This window comes from Paroedura picta, chromosome 14, assembly GCF_049243985.1.
Source record: "Paroedura picta isolate Pp20150507F chromosome 14, Ppicta_v3.0, whole genome shotgun sequence".
In the NCBI taxonomy this organism is placed as follows: Eukaryota; Metazoa; Chordata; class Lepidosauria; order Squamata; family Gekkonidae; genus Paroedura; species Paroedura picta.
Genome location: NC_135382.1, coordinates 21,131,116 through 21,148,511, shown reverse-complemented (window position 1 = coordinate 21,148,511; position 17,396 = coordinate 21,131,116). Strand labels below are relative to the sequence as shown.

The following is a 17,396-nucleotide window of genomic DNA, read 5'->3' as shown; positions in this document are numbered from 1 at the left end:
AATAACTCCAAATAACAGGTTTGGATCACATTTCTGCAAAATTGGGCATCCAAACAGATCAGTAGCCGTTAATGTCACTAAGGGCTACCAAAACTAACATCGACTGATAGGATTTTTTTAAATGTATTTATGACCCATTTATATGATTTGTGGCTGATTTAATTTTCGATTTGAACCATTGCCTGTCCAGCAAAGCATCAGCACGACAATAAGAGAGTAAAATTCCATTGGGCTGTGTGAGAACATCCATGCGCCAAAAGCACATTGGGCTAAAGCTCCTTGTTTGGGAGCAGCAAGCAGCATGTGAGCCCAACTAAATGGTGTTTGACCATCCCTATTTAGGATTGCCAGCTCTGGGTTGGGAAATATCTGGGGGTAGAGCTGGGTGTGGGTGGGGAGTGACCTCAGCAGAGTATAATGCTATGGAGTCCACCCACCCAAGCAGCCATTTTCTCCAAGGGCATTGATCTCTGTCACCTGTAGATGAACAATAACTCCACCTAGGGTCTGGCATCCCTATCCCTATTTCCCAGGGACCTCTTCCAGCACTGCTGCCATTTTTGGGTGAGCCAACATACAGGGATGACACCTGACCAGGTCTGAGCTGAGAAGCCATTCAGGTTTGATTGCTCTGGGACCAGTTTAATTTCCTCAATCAAGGCCCTCACATGGACAGCGCTAAGGCCACATCAACGTGGAATAGGGTTACTAAACCTGACCATGTCACTTCTGGGAAAACGTGGAAGTGATTGTGAGTAGCTCTAGGAATAGCTGGAAACTCTTATGGTAAAGCCTAGAGCAGGGGTAGTCAAACTGCGGCCCTCCAGATGTCCATGGACTACAATTCCCAGAAGCCCCTGCCAGCATTCGCTGGCAGGGGGCTCCTGGGAATTGTAGTCCATGGACATCTGGAGGGCCGCAGTTTGACTACCCCTGGCCTAGAGCCTCCAGAAAGTGATGTCACACTGGCAACACTGCCCGCCCACCAGGTCCCTTCCCCAACGCTCCGATTGGTTGCTGGGCTCAGCTCGGCAACCCGACAACACGAGGCCATTGGATGTCCACCTAAACTTGCCTACATAGTCATGAACGATATTGAGAACCGCTAAGGCAAAACAAGCAAACTTCTAAAGCGACCCTTTGTCACTTTAATATTCCTTATAGAAAAAGGAAGCTCTTTCTGTCAGAAAATCAATTTCCATTCCCATCCAACAGGAAGTCGAAACAGCAGGAAGTTAAACTGAGTAATAGTTCCCTGCATATTAAATTTCCCTTCCACTTCATAGAAAGGGCCTTGTATAATGTTACTCAAATGGACACAAACATTAGAGCTTAATTGCTCCCATAAACTTCCTTTAACAAGCACCTTGTGCTGAGCCCAACAGCTCCAAATCATTTTTATTTCACACTAAATTTACCTGCTCTCTTTAAAGACTATTACTGAGCTCCACAATTCAAACATTGATTACTGAGTAAACGCTGAATATTAAAATACTTTGGCCTCAATAATCTTCCAGGTGGCGGGCTTTGATTGACAGGGGCATCCAAATGGTGACGTGACAGTTAAAATGTCTACCAAAAGGTTAAGATTAAAATGTTAAAACAATGCAATATATTATGTTTTCTTTATTACAAACACAAGGAATATTAAAAACATGAAGAACCATTTCCTAGAAGGTGACCTTGGGCTAATCACAGTTCTCTTAGGGCTGTTCTTGCAGAGCAGTTCTCTTAGCGCTCTCTCCGACCCACCTGCCTCACAGGGTGTCTGTTATGGGGAGAGGAAAGGGAAGGTGATTGTAAGCCGCTTTGAGACTCCTTTGGGTAGAGAAAAGCGGCATATAAGAACCAACTCTTTTTCTTCAATAGTATTAGGGCTCTCTCAGCCTCACCTCCCTCACAGAGTGTCTGTAGTGGGGAGAGGAAGGGATAGGTGTTTGTAAACCACTTTGGATTCCTTTGGGTAGGGCAAAGCGGGTTGTTAAAAAACAATTCTCAGTCTTCAAACCATAAGGATGTTATGAGGATAAAAATGGAGGTGAGAACTAGGTAAACCACCATGAGCAATTCTGAGGAAGGACGGAGTGAAACACAAAGAAAGAAAACAAGACGTCTTTTTAATATTCCTTCAGCTCATGGAGGGCAGGAGCCCCCAGTGTGGTGCAAAACCTTTCTTGCTGCCTGCCAGGTGGTTTCAAAAAGTAGGCAGCTCCAAGTGGAACTTTTGGCCCCCGGGGCTTCTGACTAGCTGTACAGACATTTACAAATGTTACTTTGGTGGCAGCACAAGAATCTTCACAACTTCAGCGCAGCATCAAATAATCTAAGTAGAGTTGCCAACCTTCAGGGGGGACCTTGAGACTTCTGTCGCATCACATCCCCACTGAGCTTTCAGCCCTCCCCAAGCGCCACCCACAAGTCTCCAGATAGCCTGACTCAATCAACTCAAACCTCAGCCGAAACATATTCACACTCGTCCGTGCAAGTCTGATTTCGACACCCTTAATCTAATTGGGATAACATATAGATATGGTAAGAACCTGAAAATGGAACAGATGCTCCCTTTTTAAAGGGAATAAATCCCTCGATCAATCCACCCACCCACCCTATCCATCCATCTATCTATCCATCTACCCACCCACTCTAGCTATCAATCTATTGATCAATCCATCCATCCATCCACCTACCCACTCACCCACCCATCCACCCATCCACCCACCCACGCTATCTGTCTGTCTGTCCGTCCCCCTGTCCGTCCGTCCGTCCTCCCTCCCTCCCTCCCTCCATCCATCCCTCCATCCATCTATCTAGTATCCATCCATACACCTGTCCGACCACCCGCCCATCCATCCACCCAATATTTATATATAATTAGATTTCTATTTCTATGACTGCCCTTCCCAGTATGCCAGCTTCGAGCAGTTTACAGCATATAATTAACAACTTCATAGTTCCATAAATCCCAGAAATAGCCTTTAAAAATGTAAAATCTCTCTGCTACCCTGTCTGTCTGTCTGTCTGTCTGTACCCCACTTTTCTCCCTGACCAGAAGCCAGTGTAGCTTATAACACCATTCTCCTCTCTTCCATTTTATCCCTGCAAAAAGAATTCTACGAGGTAAGTTAGGCAGACAGGCTAGCTGGAGGCCACCCAATGAGCTCCCATGGCAGAGAGAGGATCCCACTCTGGGTCTCTCAGAGCCTGGTGCAACTTGTTTATCACTAGACCACCCTGTTAATCCATGCCTGACAAGACACCTAACTCTGGAGGAGGATTGCTTTTTTATGGGACTCATCCAAATAGATGGACTCTCTTACCAGCTTACCCCAGTTGTACACAAAATACCCTCATTTTTTCCCCTATAGATTTTGCTACCCATCGCAAAAGTCTCCTCCACTTTTCTGAAGAAGATGGTTTTGAGCTGTCATGCGCTAAAGAATATTTGCTATGGAACCAAAAACAGGGAATGGTGTATCCCAAATGGAGAAAGCCCATGTATTCCATCTCTGCTATTGTTTAAGGGAGCAGTGCAAAAGACCACCCCCCCCCCCCAGTACACACGCATGCATACACTGAACATATGTGCTGGAGATGAACAGAGAGGCACAATAAATTTAATTGGTTAATCAATCCATTATTTGTTTTGGTCAACAGCCAGGAAGTTAATTGGCTAGAAGAACCACTTACCATCCACTATTATGTGTGTGGGGCAGGGGGGAGGCAGGCGATCAAGCTGAGTTACTAAGGAGCTACTCAGGCTATGTCTGTATAGCAGACTGGGAGTAGTTTGACACTCCACCACCTCTCAACAGGAACCTCGGGAAGTAGAACTCAGGCAACAAATGTCAAGTGGGATTTCGTACCACCACCAAGACTACAATCCCCAGGAGTCTTAGGAGGGAGCCATGACAATTGAATTGTGATGCCTGTTTCTTCTCCTATCTGTAGACGAATATTATTTGCCAGGTGTCTCAGCGGTGCTCCTGAGTTTCCTGACTAAAGCGACTGTCAGGCCAAGCAACCCCAATTCTCCCTCTCAAAGGTTAATATGCATTAATGTTAACTTGTTATATCTTTCAGGTGTTCCAAATTGGGCCTTAACATCCCACAGGCCTCTGCCATCTTCAAGGCCAAAGCATGAAATGGGATAATTGGGATGGGGCCCCCTACGGAAGATCCACCATATTTGGACAACATTGGTGACCAGTGGATTTTGTCCCCCCCCCCCGACGCGCGGCTGGCAGTCATGTCGCTGTGGGGTGAGGGTTGATTTTTACTGCCATGTATTATATAGTGTTGTTGTATATTGTTTTAATGGGGTTCCTATTGGGGTTTTATTGTACTTGGGGATCGATGCTGTAACCCACCACGAGCCGCTTGTCAGGAGTGGTGGGAGATTAGATAGATAGATAGATAGATAGATAGATAGATAGATAGATAGATAGATAGATAGATAGATAGATAGATAGATAGATAGATAGATAGATAGATAGATAGATAGATAGATAGATAGATAGATAGATAGATAGATAGATAGATAGATAGATAGATAGATAGATAGATAGATAGATAGATAGATAGATAGATAGATAGATAGATAGATAGATAGATCCAGGGTGATGAGATAATTTTCCAGAGAGTCCTAATGGGAATGTGTTCTAACTGGTTCAGTATCATTGCCTGATTCAGGTAGGCTAGAAACTATAATTGGACTAAGAACTTGGACACCAGAGGCTAGCTCCAATTTTGAAGGCATCCATGAACGACTGTCAGCAACACAAAGAAAACGGTTAAGCTGAGGCCTACAGTTGCAAGAAAATAAGGTTCAGCCATCTAAGGCAATGTTCAATATATTAGGCAGTTGTTAGCTTTTATTATTTTCTATGTTGCCTGATTTTAGAGAATTCTGTTGCTTATTAATATAGATAAACTAGGGGCCAAGCCTAATTTGTGTGGGGGGGGGGGGTGGAAGAACTCTGTGGATTGCCTCTCCCTCCTCCCAGGACCTGGAAAGGCTGCAGGGAGCTGTTAGGGAACTCACCAGCAGGGGCCGCTCTCACACAGCAGGGATCTGCAGCCTCCGAGCCTCGGAAGGAAGTAGAAGGAGCAGGGGGTGGTCAGGGGTGAGGGACAGAAGGCGATTGGCTGGCTGCTGGACAGACAGGCAAGCCGGTTGGGGGGGGAGGCACTCAGGGTCGGGACAGCCACCCTGAGTGGGTGTTAAGCGCTGAGTGGCACTTAAGCCATGAGACACACTCCTCCTCCAAGCCCTTACCAAAAATATATTATGTGGAACAGATGGGTATTTCTATATTTCCCCTAATTATATATTATCACCAGAGTCTATTATTTACACACCCTTGCTCTGGCAACCTGTGGGGTTCAAGCCTGAATTCCTTGGGCAGTGACCATCAGAAGTCCCATCCCTTGCTGTGTCAGCCAACCAGTTAAAAGAATTCTGGGATGCAAACAGAAGTCTCTTCAGTCAATAGAAATTGGACAGCATTTCTCACAATGTACCTGCAAGCTGTTGTTGGTCAAGTGCTGTCCAGTCACTGCTGACACATGGGGCTTTCAAGGTAAGTGGCATTGAGAAGTGGCTTGCCATTGCCTTCCTCCACTTCACAACCCCAGTATTCCTTGGAAGCCTCCCGTCCAACCACTGGCCAGGACTGACCCTGCTTGCTTCTGTGATCTCACAAGGTCAGGCAAGCCTGGGCTATCCAAGTCAGGGCTATGTGCAAGCTACAGTCCTTGGCTGCTTTGCAACCCAAATCCATTTTGTGCAGGTTTGCGGGCTGTATTTTCCCTGTTTTCTTTTTGAAAGCTCATTTAGGGAAGCAACCAGATGTGAGAGAGAACAGACATAAGAGACTCCCAACTTGGACAGTCCCCAGAATATCTTCTGCAGTTCCCATGTCTTGCACTTATACATAACTGCCTTCGGGCATTATTGGTCACCCCAGTCTAATAAAGTCAATTCAACCTGACAGCTGTTACTGTTTATGATCAGGGAGACACATATGTATGGGAAGCACACAGGAAAGATGCCTTAATTGTGTCAGGGACCGTTTCTCTGGCTTTGCATTGTACTTTGCAGTCTAGCCTTAGTGCCACAGAGGCTAAAATGCATGCTGGCCTGGTATACCCTGGAATTAAAATAAGAGAGGCTTTTTGATTATGATTCAAACCCAAATTTTATTCATGGTCATTTAGAGTTGCACAATCAAAATATCAAATGAATGACACAAAAAATATTTGTGTTTAAAATCAAAAATATAAAACATGTCATGATTGAAACTCATCATTGAAACAGCATTGGCTAAATACTGAGTCAGTACATTATTCAATTAAAGAGGAAACTTTCTGTCTTGCATAAATACCACACAATTTAATAGCAGCCCAACAGGATTTTGCAGTTCGTAAAGTTATTTGATGGCTTTCGTCAGTGAGAAGTTTCTTGACTATATCCTTGGAAGGAAGGAAGGAAGGAAGGAAGGAAGGAAGGAAGGAAGGAAGGAAGGAAGGAAGGAAGGAAGGAAGGAAGGAAGGAAGGAAGGAAGGAAGGAAGGAAGGCGCTACCAACCAACCCTCCCTCCCTCCCTGCTGGAGCAAGAATAGTAGAAAGCAGCTTCATGTGGCCAGGTGTGTTTATGGCAGGGGCCAGGTTGTATCTGCAGTTTCAAGCTCCACAGCCCATTGCATGTGAAAGGATCTCAGGTAGCAAGCGTTGAAATATGGTAGATCATGGCAAAAGGTTGTTAGAACTCTAATGTTCATTAGCAAAATACCAATTGCTGATATTTTTTCAGAGCCTGAGAGGGGGGACACCTGGTGGTGTGGGGGGGGGATGCAACCCACTGAAACAACTGCCCCCCAGATGGAACTCCAGTGCAGCAATGGGGGTGGGGAGCAATCAGGTTGTGTGAGAATGCACATGCGCAAGAAGCTGATTGTGCTGGACTGCGGTACTTATTTATTTGTTTGTTTATTTGGATTTTTATGCCGCCCATTCTTTGCAGCTCTGGGCGGCTTACAATGAACATTATATAGTCTATAACAATGTACAACTTTCAATAAAGCATCATAACAGTCAATATCTCATGTAATTTTCAACAATCATTCTAACCATCTATGGGAGCATTTATAACATAAATAACAACAACATTGGTCCGATCCGCTTCTCTGGGGACAGGGATCCGCAGCCAGTTGGATGTGGCGGAGTGTAAGACTCTTTGGGGAGTATAGGGGGTATCTGGAACTTGGTAGAGCAACTTGCCAAAGAGCTTCAAATGGGTCAGTGAACAAACTGTATCATTACCTACTGCTAGCAATAGACATCTGCTCTGATCACTGCTAGAAACAGAAATCCAACTAGCGGAGTGTTTATGTTGCAAAACCAAATCTAAGTTGTGCTGAAATCCATTGAGCACATGCAAGCATAATGCACTGTGGGGTACAATCTATTGGGATCATCTTGTCCCCCAACCCCAGTTTGTGGCATTTTCATTTATGTTGGTTGAGTTTTGTAAGTACTTTAAGAATTGTGTCCCTCGTATCTTTTCAATTGGACTTTTTGCTGTGCAAAACTGCACAGAACGTAGATTAAAGGCAACTGTAAGAAATTCCTCATCAGCGACTAATATTTTGTCCTCAAAGCAATTCAGCTCAGCCACAGATGTAAAATATGCAGTCTACTGTGGTTCTGTTTGCAATTAAACATCTCTAGCAAGAGATCTTTAGGATATGTTGATTGGAAAAGAGTGAAACATCATAGTAAACTTTTTTTTTTGCCGTTGCTGTTTAATTATTATTTATAATCTTTCTTGCTTAGCAAAGAATTGTAAAGAACAAAAGCCAGGCTGAATCATGTCCCATCATAACATTTTCAATAGTGAGATTCTGTTATTAAGATCACAAGTTTTATGTCATGAATTTGGATGTATTTTATAAAGGGCACAATAGTTCCCACTTGGAAGACATGTTTCCTTTTAAAATGGTTTCTTTTCTTTCTTTTTTCTTGCATGCGACACAATATTTAATATTTTCCTTTGTACTTTAAAAAAAAATAGTTGAGCTTTAAATGCAATTCTGGAGGAAAAAACCCCCCTGCATTGGTGAAAGATTTCATTTTTCAGGGTCATAAGTACCACAGCGAGATTTCTTTCTTAAAACAATGACACTTTAGTATCTCTGTAGTTCTATGAATACTTTTGAAGTGTCATTTTAAAACCAATCTTTTGGCCTTCAGGCAAAGAGAAGCAATTAGTCTTAGACTTGTGAATAAATAAAACTCCATTTATACACCCGTCCTTGACATGTACCTTGCAAATCTTAGAAACTTCATCTAGTGGGAAAAGAAATGTTAGATTGAAGCACCAGTACTTAATCACACTGCAATGTTACTTCCTGATACTATTTAGTTTGGATTACATCTTTGAAAGATTAATTCATATGTATGTATTCATTCGCAGCCACAAAAGAGGCACTGATACAGCAGAGGAGAAAAAAGAGAGACAACATAAAATGGGACTTGTCAAGTTATACCTTTGCAGACATCTGGATTTTTGAGATATCCACTGGAATGGATCCCCCAAAACCTAGTACAGAACAGCTTTGCTTAATAATTTTTTTCCTAACACCAGCTATTTCATGACATGTTTTTTTTTAAGTCATATCTTCCCATGCTTCTTAGTCAAGTCTGAAGCCTTCTTGGCTGAGGAGCCTTCCTCAGATGGAAGAGGCTCAGAAGAGGCTCAGCATTTCCCTCTTCTCCTGTAGTTTGTACTTGGGAAATAAATAAATAAACCTTTCCCCCTTAGGAAAGAAGAGCCTCTTCCATCACAAGCTTCTTAGGCCAGGGTAAGGTTTTAATCTTGGAAGAGCCTCTTCCATTGGAAGAAGTCTCTTAAGCCCAGAGCCTCTGCCACTGCAGCAGGATTCCTTAGGCCAAAGGAAGGATTCAAACTAGAAGAGCCTCTGATGTTGGAGGACAACTCCTTAGCCCAGAGACTCTTCTTTCAGAGGAAGGATCCATAGATCAGAAGGGATTCAAACTAGAAGAGCCTCTTCCATCAGAGGAAGTCTTCTTAGGCCAGAGCCAAGGGAGGAAGCCTCCATAGGCCAGAGGGAGACTTCAAACTAGAAGAGCCTCTTCCATTGGAGGAAGGCTTCTTAGCCCAGAGCCTCTTCCATGGGTGGAAGCCTCCATAGGCCAGATAGGGGATTCAAACTAGAAGAGCCTCTTCCATTGGAGGAAGGCTTCTTAGCCCAGAGCCTCTTCCATGGGTGGAAGCCTCCATAGGCCAGATAGGGGATTCAAACTAGAAGAGCCTCTTCCATTGGAGGAAGGCTTCTTAGCCCAGAGCCTCTTCCATGGGTGGAAGCCTCCATAGGCCAGATAGGGGATTCAAACTAGAATAGCCTCTTCCATTGGAGGAAGGCTTCTTAGCCCAGAGCCTCTTCCATGGGTGGAAGCCTCCATAGGCCAGATAGGGGATTCAAACTAGAAGAGCCTCTTCCATTGGAGGAAGGCTTCTTAGCCCAGAGCCTCTTCCATGGGTGGAAGCCTCCATAGGCCAGATAGGGGATTCAAACTAGAATAGCCTCTTCCATTGGAGGAAGGCTTCTTAGCCCAGAGCCTCTTCCATGGGTGGAAGCCTCCATAGGCCAGATAGGGGATTCAAACTAGAAGAACCTCTTCCATTAGAGGAAGGCTTCTTAGGCCAGAGCAAAGGGAGGAAGCCTCCACAGGCTAGAGGGAGACTTCAAACTAGAAGAGCCTCTTCCATTGGAGGAAGGCTTCTTAGCCCAGAGACAGGCTTCCTACTTGGCAAGTGGGATGGCAGGATGTAAGCCAAGGTTTCTTTCATCAGAAAGCATCATGCTTATCTGAGCAGGATAGGCAAATACAATCCAGTATGATAGGTCCACAGTTTCAACAGTGGTTAACTGAATATGAACATTCATTTCAATACCACTACACAGGTAAAGGGAAGCTACATACACCAGACCCATACTTATTGCAACCCCAGGTGTTTTTAATCGCTACCCTCTATTAGCCCCAGAGTTCCAGCACTGAGATTTTGGGGAGAATCACTTTTTCATCCCACTTGGCAGTCCACCAGGGAAATGAAAGACACCTTGCCAAGTTGAAGATAGCCCCCAGGCTATGCTACGAGGCATGGACTCTGCCCATGAGCCTATGACCAGCCTCTAAGATATACCCTTTAAAAGGAGGTGGGGTGGGGGGACTGCCAAAACAGGAAGCTCCCATGGAAGAAGGTGTTTGCAAACGGGGCCCTGGATTAGATGTTCAGAGCTTCCCATCCACCCCTCCTTTCCAGAAGCGGAGAGCCAGCCCCTTCCAACATCTGTTTCCCAGTTCCCCTAGCCAAGGTGCCTGCTCCTTGCGCCGGGGAGGCGGCCCAGGCAAACCACACCAGCAGTCTAGAGCTGGATGCAAATCTCTCCACTGACCTAATTCTCTTTTCCTTTTCTTCTTTTTCCCCCCATTTCTGAAGCTGAGCTAAAAAATCCATAAATTAAGGAAATTAACTGATGGAGCCTCCGGCATCTTTGTAAGCTATTTAAATCTTTAAATTTACAACATCTTCTGCATATATCAAGTAATTGAACTAACTGCAGGGATGTTACTTTAATGAGAAAATTTCCCTCTTCTCCTGTAGTTTGTACTTGGGAAATAAATAAATAAACCTTTCCCCCTTAGGAAAAAAAAAGTTTCTGTTTATCCCTGTTACAGAAGATAACTTTTTTTAAAAACTCATTTTTTAAGAGGCTTTGTCTCTTTCCCTGTGCAATTGAATCAGGGAGCACGGGACAGCCGATTCTTCCTCTTCCTCTCCCCCCCCCCCCAAAAAAAAAGGTCTTGTTAGAACCAAGGGAAGGAAACTGTCATTTGTAAAATATTTCTTGCTTCAATGGGCTTTTCTTCCTGCTAGAAGAGGATTCATAACAAAAGTGGGTGCTTCTCATTGTCTTTTGGCCCCTGAATGTGTCTTGACCTTTCACAGCCATTTTTTAAAATTACATAACTTTTCTGCAGTTGCACCTCTTTGCAGCTAGCAGGCGCTAAAGATGTACACTTGGGTTCATTGTCACCCAAACAGGCTTCTGTTGTACATGCATACACTGAATTACAAGAATTTGGAAAGGGGGGGGTGGGGGTGGGGGTGTTCATGATATGATCCTGAAGCTGGACAGAAGGATCCACTTTCTTGGGTACAAGATCCCATGGGAGACCTGCTGCAGAACTTTTAGACGTAGAAAATGCACACAGCAGCATGCAGCAGAGAGGGACTGTCACCCGCAGGGTCAATCTTGTATGGGGATAATGGAGAGGTGTGAGATACATTTGTGCATAAAATTTCAGAAACCAGACGGATGAACTTCTTCTCAAGATACATAAAATCTGGTGGTGGTGGTGGGTTTTTTTCAGAGGGAAAGGCTAAAGATTACCCCCGCCCTCCCACCACCCAGACACATGCCTTCCCCAGGATTTGAATTGCAATAGTTAGGAGACCAGTGCAGGTTCAGGAGTGCCCCAGTTACCAATTCCTCTTCAATTCCTGAACTGCAATACATTATAACTTTTCTGATAATGAGCGCATAAATAATGCTCCCTGTTTATTCCAGATCCACATTTGCACATTTATTGTATATTAATGTGCTTATTGTAGACTGATAATTTTAAACGCTTTATTCTGGAGAAATAATACAGTGGCACAGAGCTAGTCACTTTAAGGTAGAAGACCAACTTGGTCTGGTTCAAAGTCTGCAGTTGATTTCAAGCTATGGGGTCAGGAAAAGAGCCAGGGAGGCCTGTGGGCCAATACTTGGGGGACACATTGCCCTGTTTTCAATGGAAGATAACTTGTGGGGGGGGGGAGGGTGTTGCTATGTCTCTCTAGTCTAAACACTATTACAATTTCGTGGCTGGGGATTTCTACTAACTTCAGAAGGACGAGAAGGGGAAAGATGTATGGGAAACATTTTTTTTTTCTAACACTCATCCCATCAGCACCGTGGCATCGATCCTGGGGATTTGACAGGTCAAGAGGAAAAGCAAGGAGCAGCGCAGAGCGCTTTCCTTTAACAGCGATGCTGAAGGAAGGAGGGAGAGAAGGAAGGAAGGAAAAGAAAGCAAAGGGGAAAGGAAGAGAGGGGGAGGGAGAATAGGCAGGCAGGCAGGCACTCGAGTCGCTCTCCGCCCGCCCGCTGATCCTTTCGGAGCGGCGCAGCGAGGAGGAAGGCCGCGGGCTGGCCCGGGGGGAGCGCTCTGCAGAAACGCTTGGCCCCGACTCGAGCTGCTTTTGTTCAAAGTTTATGGAGAGGGCTGCAGGCGCAGGGAGGGGAGGCGGGGGCGGAGGCGGGGAAGGCTGGGCTCGGCTGCGGCTCCGGCCGGGCCGGCAGAGGGAGCGCCCGTGGAGCTGCTCGCCCGCCCGCCTCCTCGGCCAAGCGCGGCGGCAGCGGCAGACATCTCCATCTCGCCGTGCGCCATCAATTGAAATGGCGCATTTGGCCGGCGGCGGCCTGCCAGGGCCCTTTCTCCAATCGCACAATGCAAGTCCAGGGACGTCATTTGCTTTCAAGGGCCTGCAGGAAATGTGGCGTTTACAAGGCGAGACATTAGCGAAGGGGGTTAAGGGGGGCGGGCGGCCAGATGAGAGAGAGAGAGAGAGAGAGAGAGAGAGAGCAGGGCACCCCCCCCCCAGCCTGCTCCCGTCGCCGCGTTTCCCTTTCCCCCATTTGCATCCTAACGGCTGTGCAAAAAAATTTTTTCCTAATTAAAAAAAAATCCCCCAAAACTTGATCTAGTTTATCAACAAGTGCAGCTCGGGTGCGACCCCCTCATTTACTAGGGGAAGACTCCGGCGATGTGCGAAACGTGCCCCGCGTTACTTCTTTGGGAGCTGGAAATTTATGCCTAGTTGAAAATGCCCCGGGAAATATTACATCAGACCAAATGACAGTGATTAAAATCAGCTTCTCTCTCTCTCTTTCTCCCCCCCCCCCCTTCCCCTTCCTCCTCTCCCACTAAGTCTATGCAAGGACGTGACTCCGGCCCTGCTCCTTCGGCAGCGTGTAAACCGTTATCCCCCCAGCCAAGGAGGGAGGAGAGCCGGGCGATTCAGAACCGTTAGCCAAGGGAGGAGGGGGTAGAGATTTCGGCACGGAACCGAGAGGAGGAGACGGGGGGGGGGGGGGAGAATCGCAGGAAGGGAAAAGTAGCTAGAGGTTCCGGGGGGTTGCAACCGGATTTTTTCTTTTTTTTTAAATATATTCCTGCTAGAGAAAGAGTTAATTTTGCAAAAGCAATAACAGGAAACCTGGAAACAGGGGAGTGTGTGTGTGGGGGGGGGGAGCGACCCCCATTTTCCTCGCAAAATTAGCCAAAGCGAGAGCGAAAAGGGCCGGCGCTAATTGCAGCCCAGCGCTGTGCCCGGGAGGCGTTTGCGGAGCCCGGAGCGAGAATTCGGGTCTCCCCCCCCCCCCCCCCGCCGCCCGCCTTCCTCTCCCTCCCCGTGTTATTTAGAGAGGAGATTATTGCCTTTCTTCTCCTCCCAGCCTCGGCTGTTTCATTTTCAGGCTCTTCTCTCTCTCTCTCTCTCTCTCCCCCCCCCCTTCCGCCCCCCTTTCCCCCCTTCCCCATATAGACAGACAAAAACAAACCGAAAGAAACGAGGCGGGGGGCAGACACACACACACAAACACACACACAGGCGCACGCACGCCCGGCGAGAGAGATCCGGATCTCTATGAATGAGAGCGGCGAGGGGGAGGAAGGGAAAAGCCTGAAAATCTCTCCTCTTCCATCGCAGCAGCAGCATTGCCAGGGGAAGGCGGCGGCGGCGGCGGCGGCCGGTGAGGGCTACAAAGGACCCGGCGGCCCGAGCTGCTCGCCCCCCGCCGGCTCGCTCCGGAAAGGGCCAGCCAGGCTCGCCGCGCACTAAGCCCGGAGCGCCCACGGGGGCTCCGCACGTCTTGTGGGGCGCGCAAGGTAAGGGCGAGCGGCGGGCGGACGGATGGGCGGGCAGGCGGGCTCGGCGGCCGTCTCTCGTGCCCTCGGCTCGGCGTCTCGTCGCGTCGCGCGGAGGGGGCTTGTGCGTGGGCCCGCCGCTTCCCTTCCCTTCCGCTCTTTCTTGGGGGAAAGTGCTTCTTGCAACTCCACTCGGGGCCGGCGAGGCTGGCCTTTTAAAGCGACCGCCGCCCGCCCTTTCTCCTGCGCGGCGCGGCCGGCTCGGGCTGGTGCGCCTCCGACGTGGTGGTGGGTGCGCTTCGGCGGCCGCCGTCTGGCTCTTCCCCGCCGCCCCCCCCCAAAAAAAAACAACAACTGAGGCGAAGCGGCAGCATGGCGAGCAGGGCCGGCGCTCCCGGGGCCCCGAGGCCGAGGGGGCTCCCGCTGCCCTCCTAGAAGTCCCCCGCCGTGCCCGGCCCCCCGAAGCGGCGGCCGCCGAGGAGGGCAGGAAGCGAGCGGCGCTCCTGGGGTCCCGGCCGCGCATCAACGGTACCGCGCGGGAGCGCCTTGACAGCCGGGGTGGGGGGGGGGCGGGGAGGCGGGCTGGGGGGGTGTTGGGTGGGGAGGGGGAAAGGCCGGACTTGGGACAGGGGCTTGGGGGGGGGCGGGGGGGTCTGTGCCTTAGGATGCCCCCGGGGCAGGCGCGGCACAAAAGGCCAGCCAGAGAGATGCTGCTGACAATGGGGAGGGCAGGCGCTTGGGGGGCCGATGTAGATATTTTGTTTTACCTATGGGAAGAAGGGGGGGGGGAGGAAGCTGGCGGCCTGTGAATGCAACTCTGGCGCCAGGCCGGAGGGGTTGGGGGGGGGGGAGCGGGCGGCTGCGAGCCGGCTTGGCTTGGAGACTTTGCCGAGCACCGGAGGCGATAGTTGGGCTGTCTGTTGGCACACGCGGCTGCCTCCCTCCCTCCCCTCCCTCCCTCGCTGGCTGGCTCCGGCGCTTGGCCTGGCTGCCTGGGGGAGGGAGAGGGAGAGGGAGAGGGAGAGGAAGGGTCTCTTCTCTCTCTCTCTCTTTCTCCCCCCTCTTCTTTTATGTACCTTACCTGGCTTGCCATGTGCCAGAATTACTCAAGGCGCCATGTTGTGCTTGTAATGCAGTTTTAATTCAGTGTGTGGGTCCTCCGATGGTGGCTGCTGGCCCTGAAAGGGTCCCCTGGGTGGGCGTTTCAGCGAAAAGTTTTGGTTTGGGGCTCAGGGACGGGAGCAGGCCAGAGGCTGGAGAGGAAACTTCATGTGGAAGTAGTGCCTGCCTGCCTGCCTGTGTTCTTGGCAGGAAGTCCCCTTGGACTTGTGCCAGCCTGGGCCTGTGCGGATGCGTGCGCGCGTGCACAAGAGATGGGCAGAGGGCACGGGCGTGGGTGGCCTGACAGGCCCTGTGAAGGGGTCGCTGCAAAGTCCCGAGGCACCCGAGGCAGAAGGTGTCTTCTGGGTTTTGTGGAAATAGACAGAGGTGGCACCCCAATGTGCAGTAGAGGAAAGCCCTGGCCATCTGCAGACTTGCCTGACCCTTGGACCTTTGGGGGCCTGAGCTGAGCATCCCTTGCCCAGGAAGAACGGATGGGTGATCCAGAGCTTGGACTCTGGTGTCTTTCTAGGGAGGACGGCACAGGCAAGGGCCTTGGCCGCATTGTGCTCTTCTTCTTGAGTTTCTGGAGATGTGCAAGAAGAGGGCAGGGCCTTTCCTATTTAAGTCCTCTGTCAGGGCCTGTGAGAGGGCAGGAGGTAGGTTGCCAGAGCCCCTAAGGAGATGTGCTGTGGGGTTTGGATGAAGGTTGTAGGAAATCCAACAGGTAGATCTCTGGCACTACCCTGCTCCTCTCAAGAGAGGGGAGATGTATGGTTTCAGTGAAGTTTGCATGGGAGACCCTCTTGTTGGACAGGGCTCCTGCCAATCCCTTGGGTTGGACCTGGATACCCAAGAGAGAGGGGAAAGGGGGCAGCGGGGTGGGATGGAGTGGGGGGCATCCCTTGGCTGGAAGGATGCCGACAGCCTAGATCCGGTGCAGAGCTTCAACCCCACCACCACCTGCCCCTGCCTTGAACGCCTGCCGTTTCCATTCCCCGTCTTAAATGGGCATGAAGGAATTAAAGCAGCACCAAGTGAATAACAGCATTAGTTTCAATTAATTCCCTCTCTCTTTTAAAATTCCTGGCAACAATAAAACTTCGGCAACAAAAGCCTTTTTACGTTCTTAATTAGCTGTGCTTCCCATCTGTAAGCTTTTATATATATATTTTTCCTCCCTTTAAGTGCCTGTGTGCCTCGCTTTTAAACTTCGTCCCTCCTCCGGAGATGCTGCTTTCCCCCTCCTCCTCCTCCTCCTTGGTGTTTTTTAATCCCTCGCAGAGGGAGCCCTTGTTTCTTTGGGGTGACCTTTCACCTCCCTGGCCCTGACCTGCTCAGAGCCTTCCTCTCTCCAACCGGTTTCAGCTGTAGCTTCCCCCACTCTGCCCGCCCTGCAGCATTATTCTCCGGGTGGGGTACCACTACCCTGAGCCGGGTGCATGAGAGGGAACGCTTCATCCACCCCAAACTTCTCTTGCACTTTTGAAGTCTTCTCTCTCTTATTTTTTTCTAGCAGGATTTCATAGTATATCATCTTGGGAGGGTGCATGAAATGAGGGATGTTCCTGTAGGCTGCACTCAGAGAGAGAGAGAGAGAGAGAAAGAGAGAGAGAGAGAGAGAGAGAGAGAGAGAGAGAGAGAGGAAGGGAGGCAACACTGGAAAATTCTGCAGTCTTTCAGCATTCTCTGCCCGAGGGCAATTGCCCAGGGCCTGCCGTTGAATTGGAGCTCTTACAACTGCCTTCTGTTTACCTTTTATGGTTAAAATAACAGCTTAGCAAAGAAGCAGCTTTGTGGAGGGGGAGGGAAAGGAGGGGAAGGAGGGGGGGGGAACTACGGATTCGGAGAAATAATCTCAAGCTGTAGCAGCCTAGCTAGTTTAATCACCCCTAGAGTGCTGAACAACTGTGTGCTCAATGGGACACAAAATCATTTTGTGTGTAAATGAGCATGGGAGGGTGATTATTTCACTTTCCATGGGCAAATAGTTTTTACAAGCAGCGCGCACGGCGCACTAGGCGGAGGGAAGGCAGGGAGAGACCAGCCGCCTGTGCAGAGAACCTGGGGAGGGATGCTGAGGAAGCAGGCGCACACCATGGAGATGGGGAGAAGAGTTTTGGAATGGGTGCTGTCTTGGGTTGGGGCGCCATGTTGGTTTACGTAGCCAGACGTTGGTTTCTCTGCCTTCTCCCCCTTTGGCACTGGCTGGAATTGCTGGGGTGTTCTCCTGCAGCAGCCCCACTGAAAGCAGTCTGTGCTCTTGCATTCCCCGGTAGTGGGTCTGGCTTTGGGG

General features: G+C 49.0%; 1 protein-coding gene across 4 annotated transcripts in view; it reads left to right on the top strand.

The window, feature by feature from the left end:
• Positions 1-17,396, top strand: part of KCTD15 (potassium channel tetramerization domain containing 15) — a 387,504-nt gene that overhangs the window by 309,908 nt on the left and 60,200 nt on the right. The window contains exons 1-2 of one of the 4 annotated variants that reach the window (XM_077309662.1): positions 12,452-12,640; positions 13,842-14,020. The exons of 1 other annotated variant lie outside the window; for it this stretch is intronic. The gene's annotated coding sequence lies outside the window, so the exon portion shown is untranslated. Of the gene's footprint in view, positions 1-12,451; positions 12,641-13,681; positions 14,021-14,241; positions 14,528-17,396 lie in introns of those variants that run through there. 2 more of the 4 variants (XM_077309661.1, XM_077309663.1) reach the window with 2 other exon arrangements.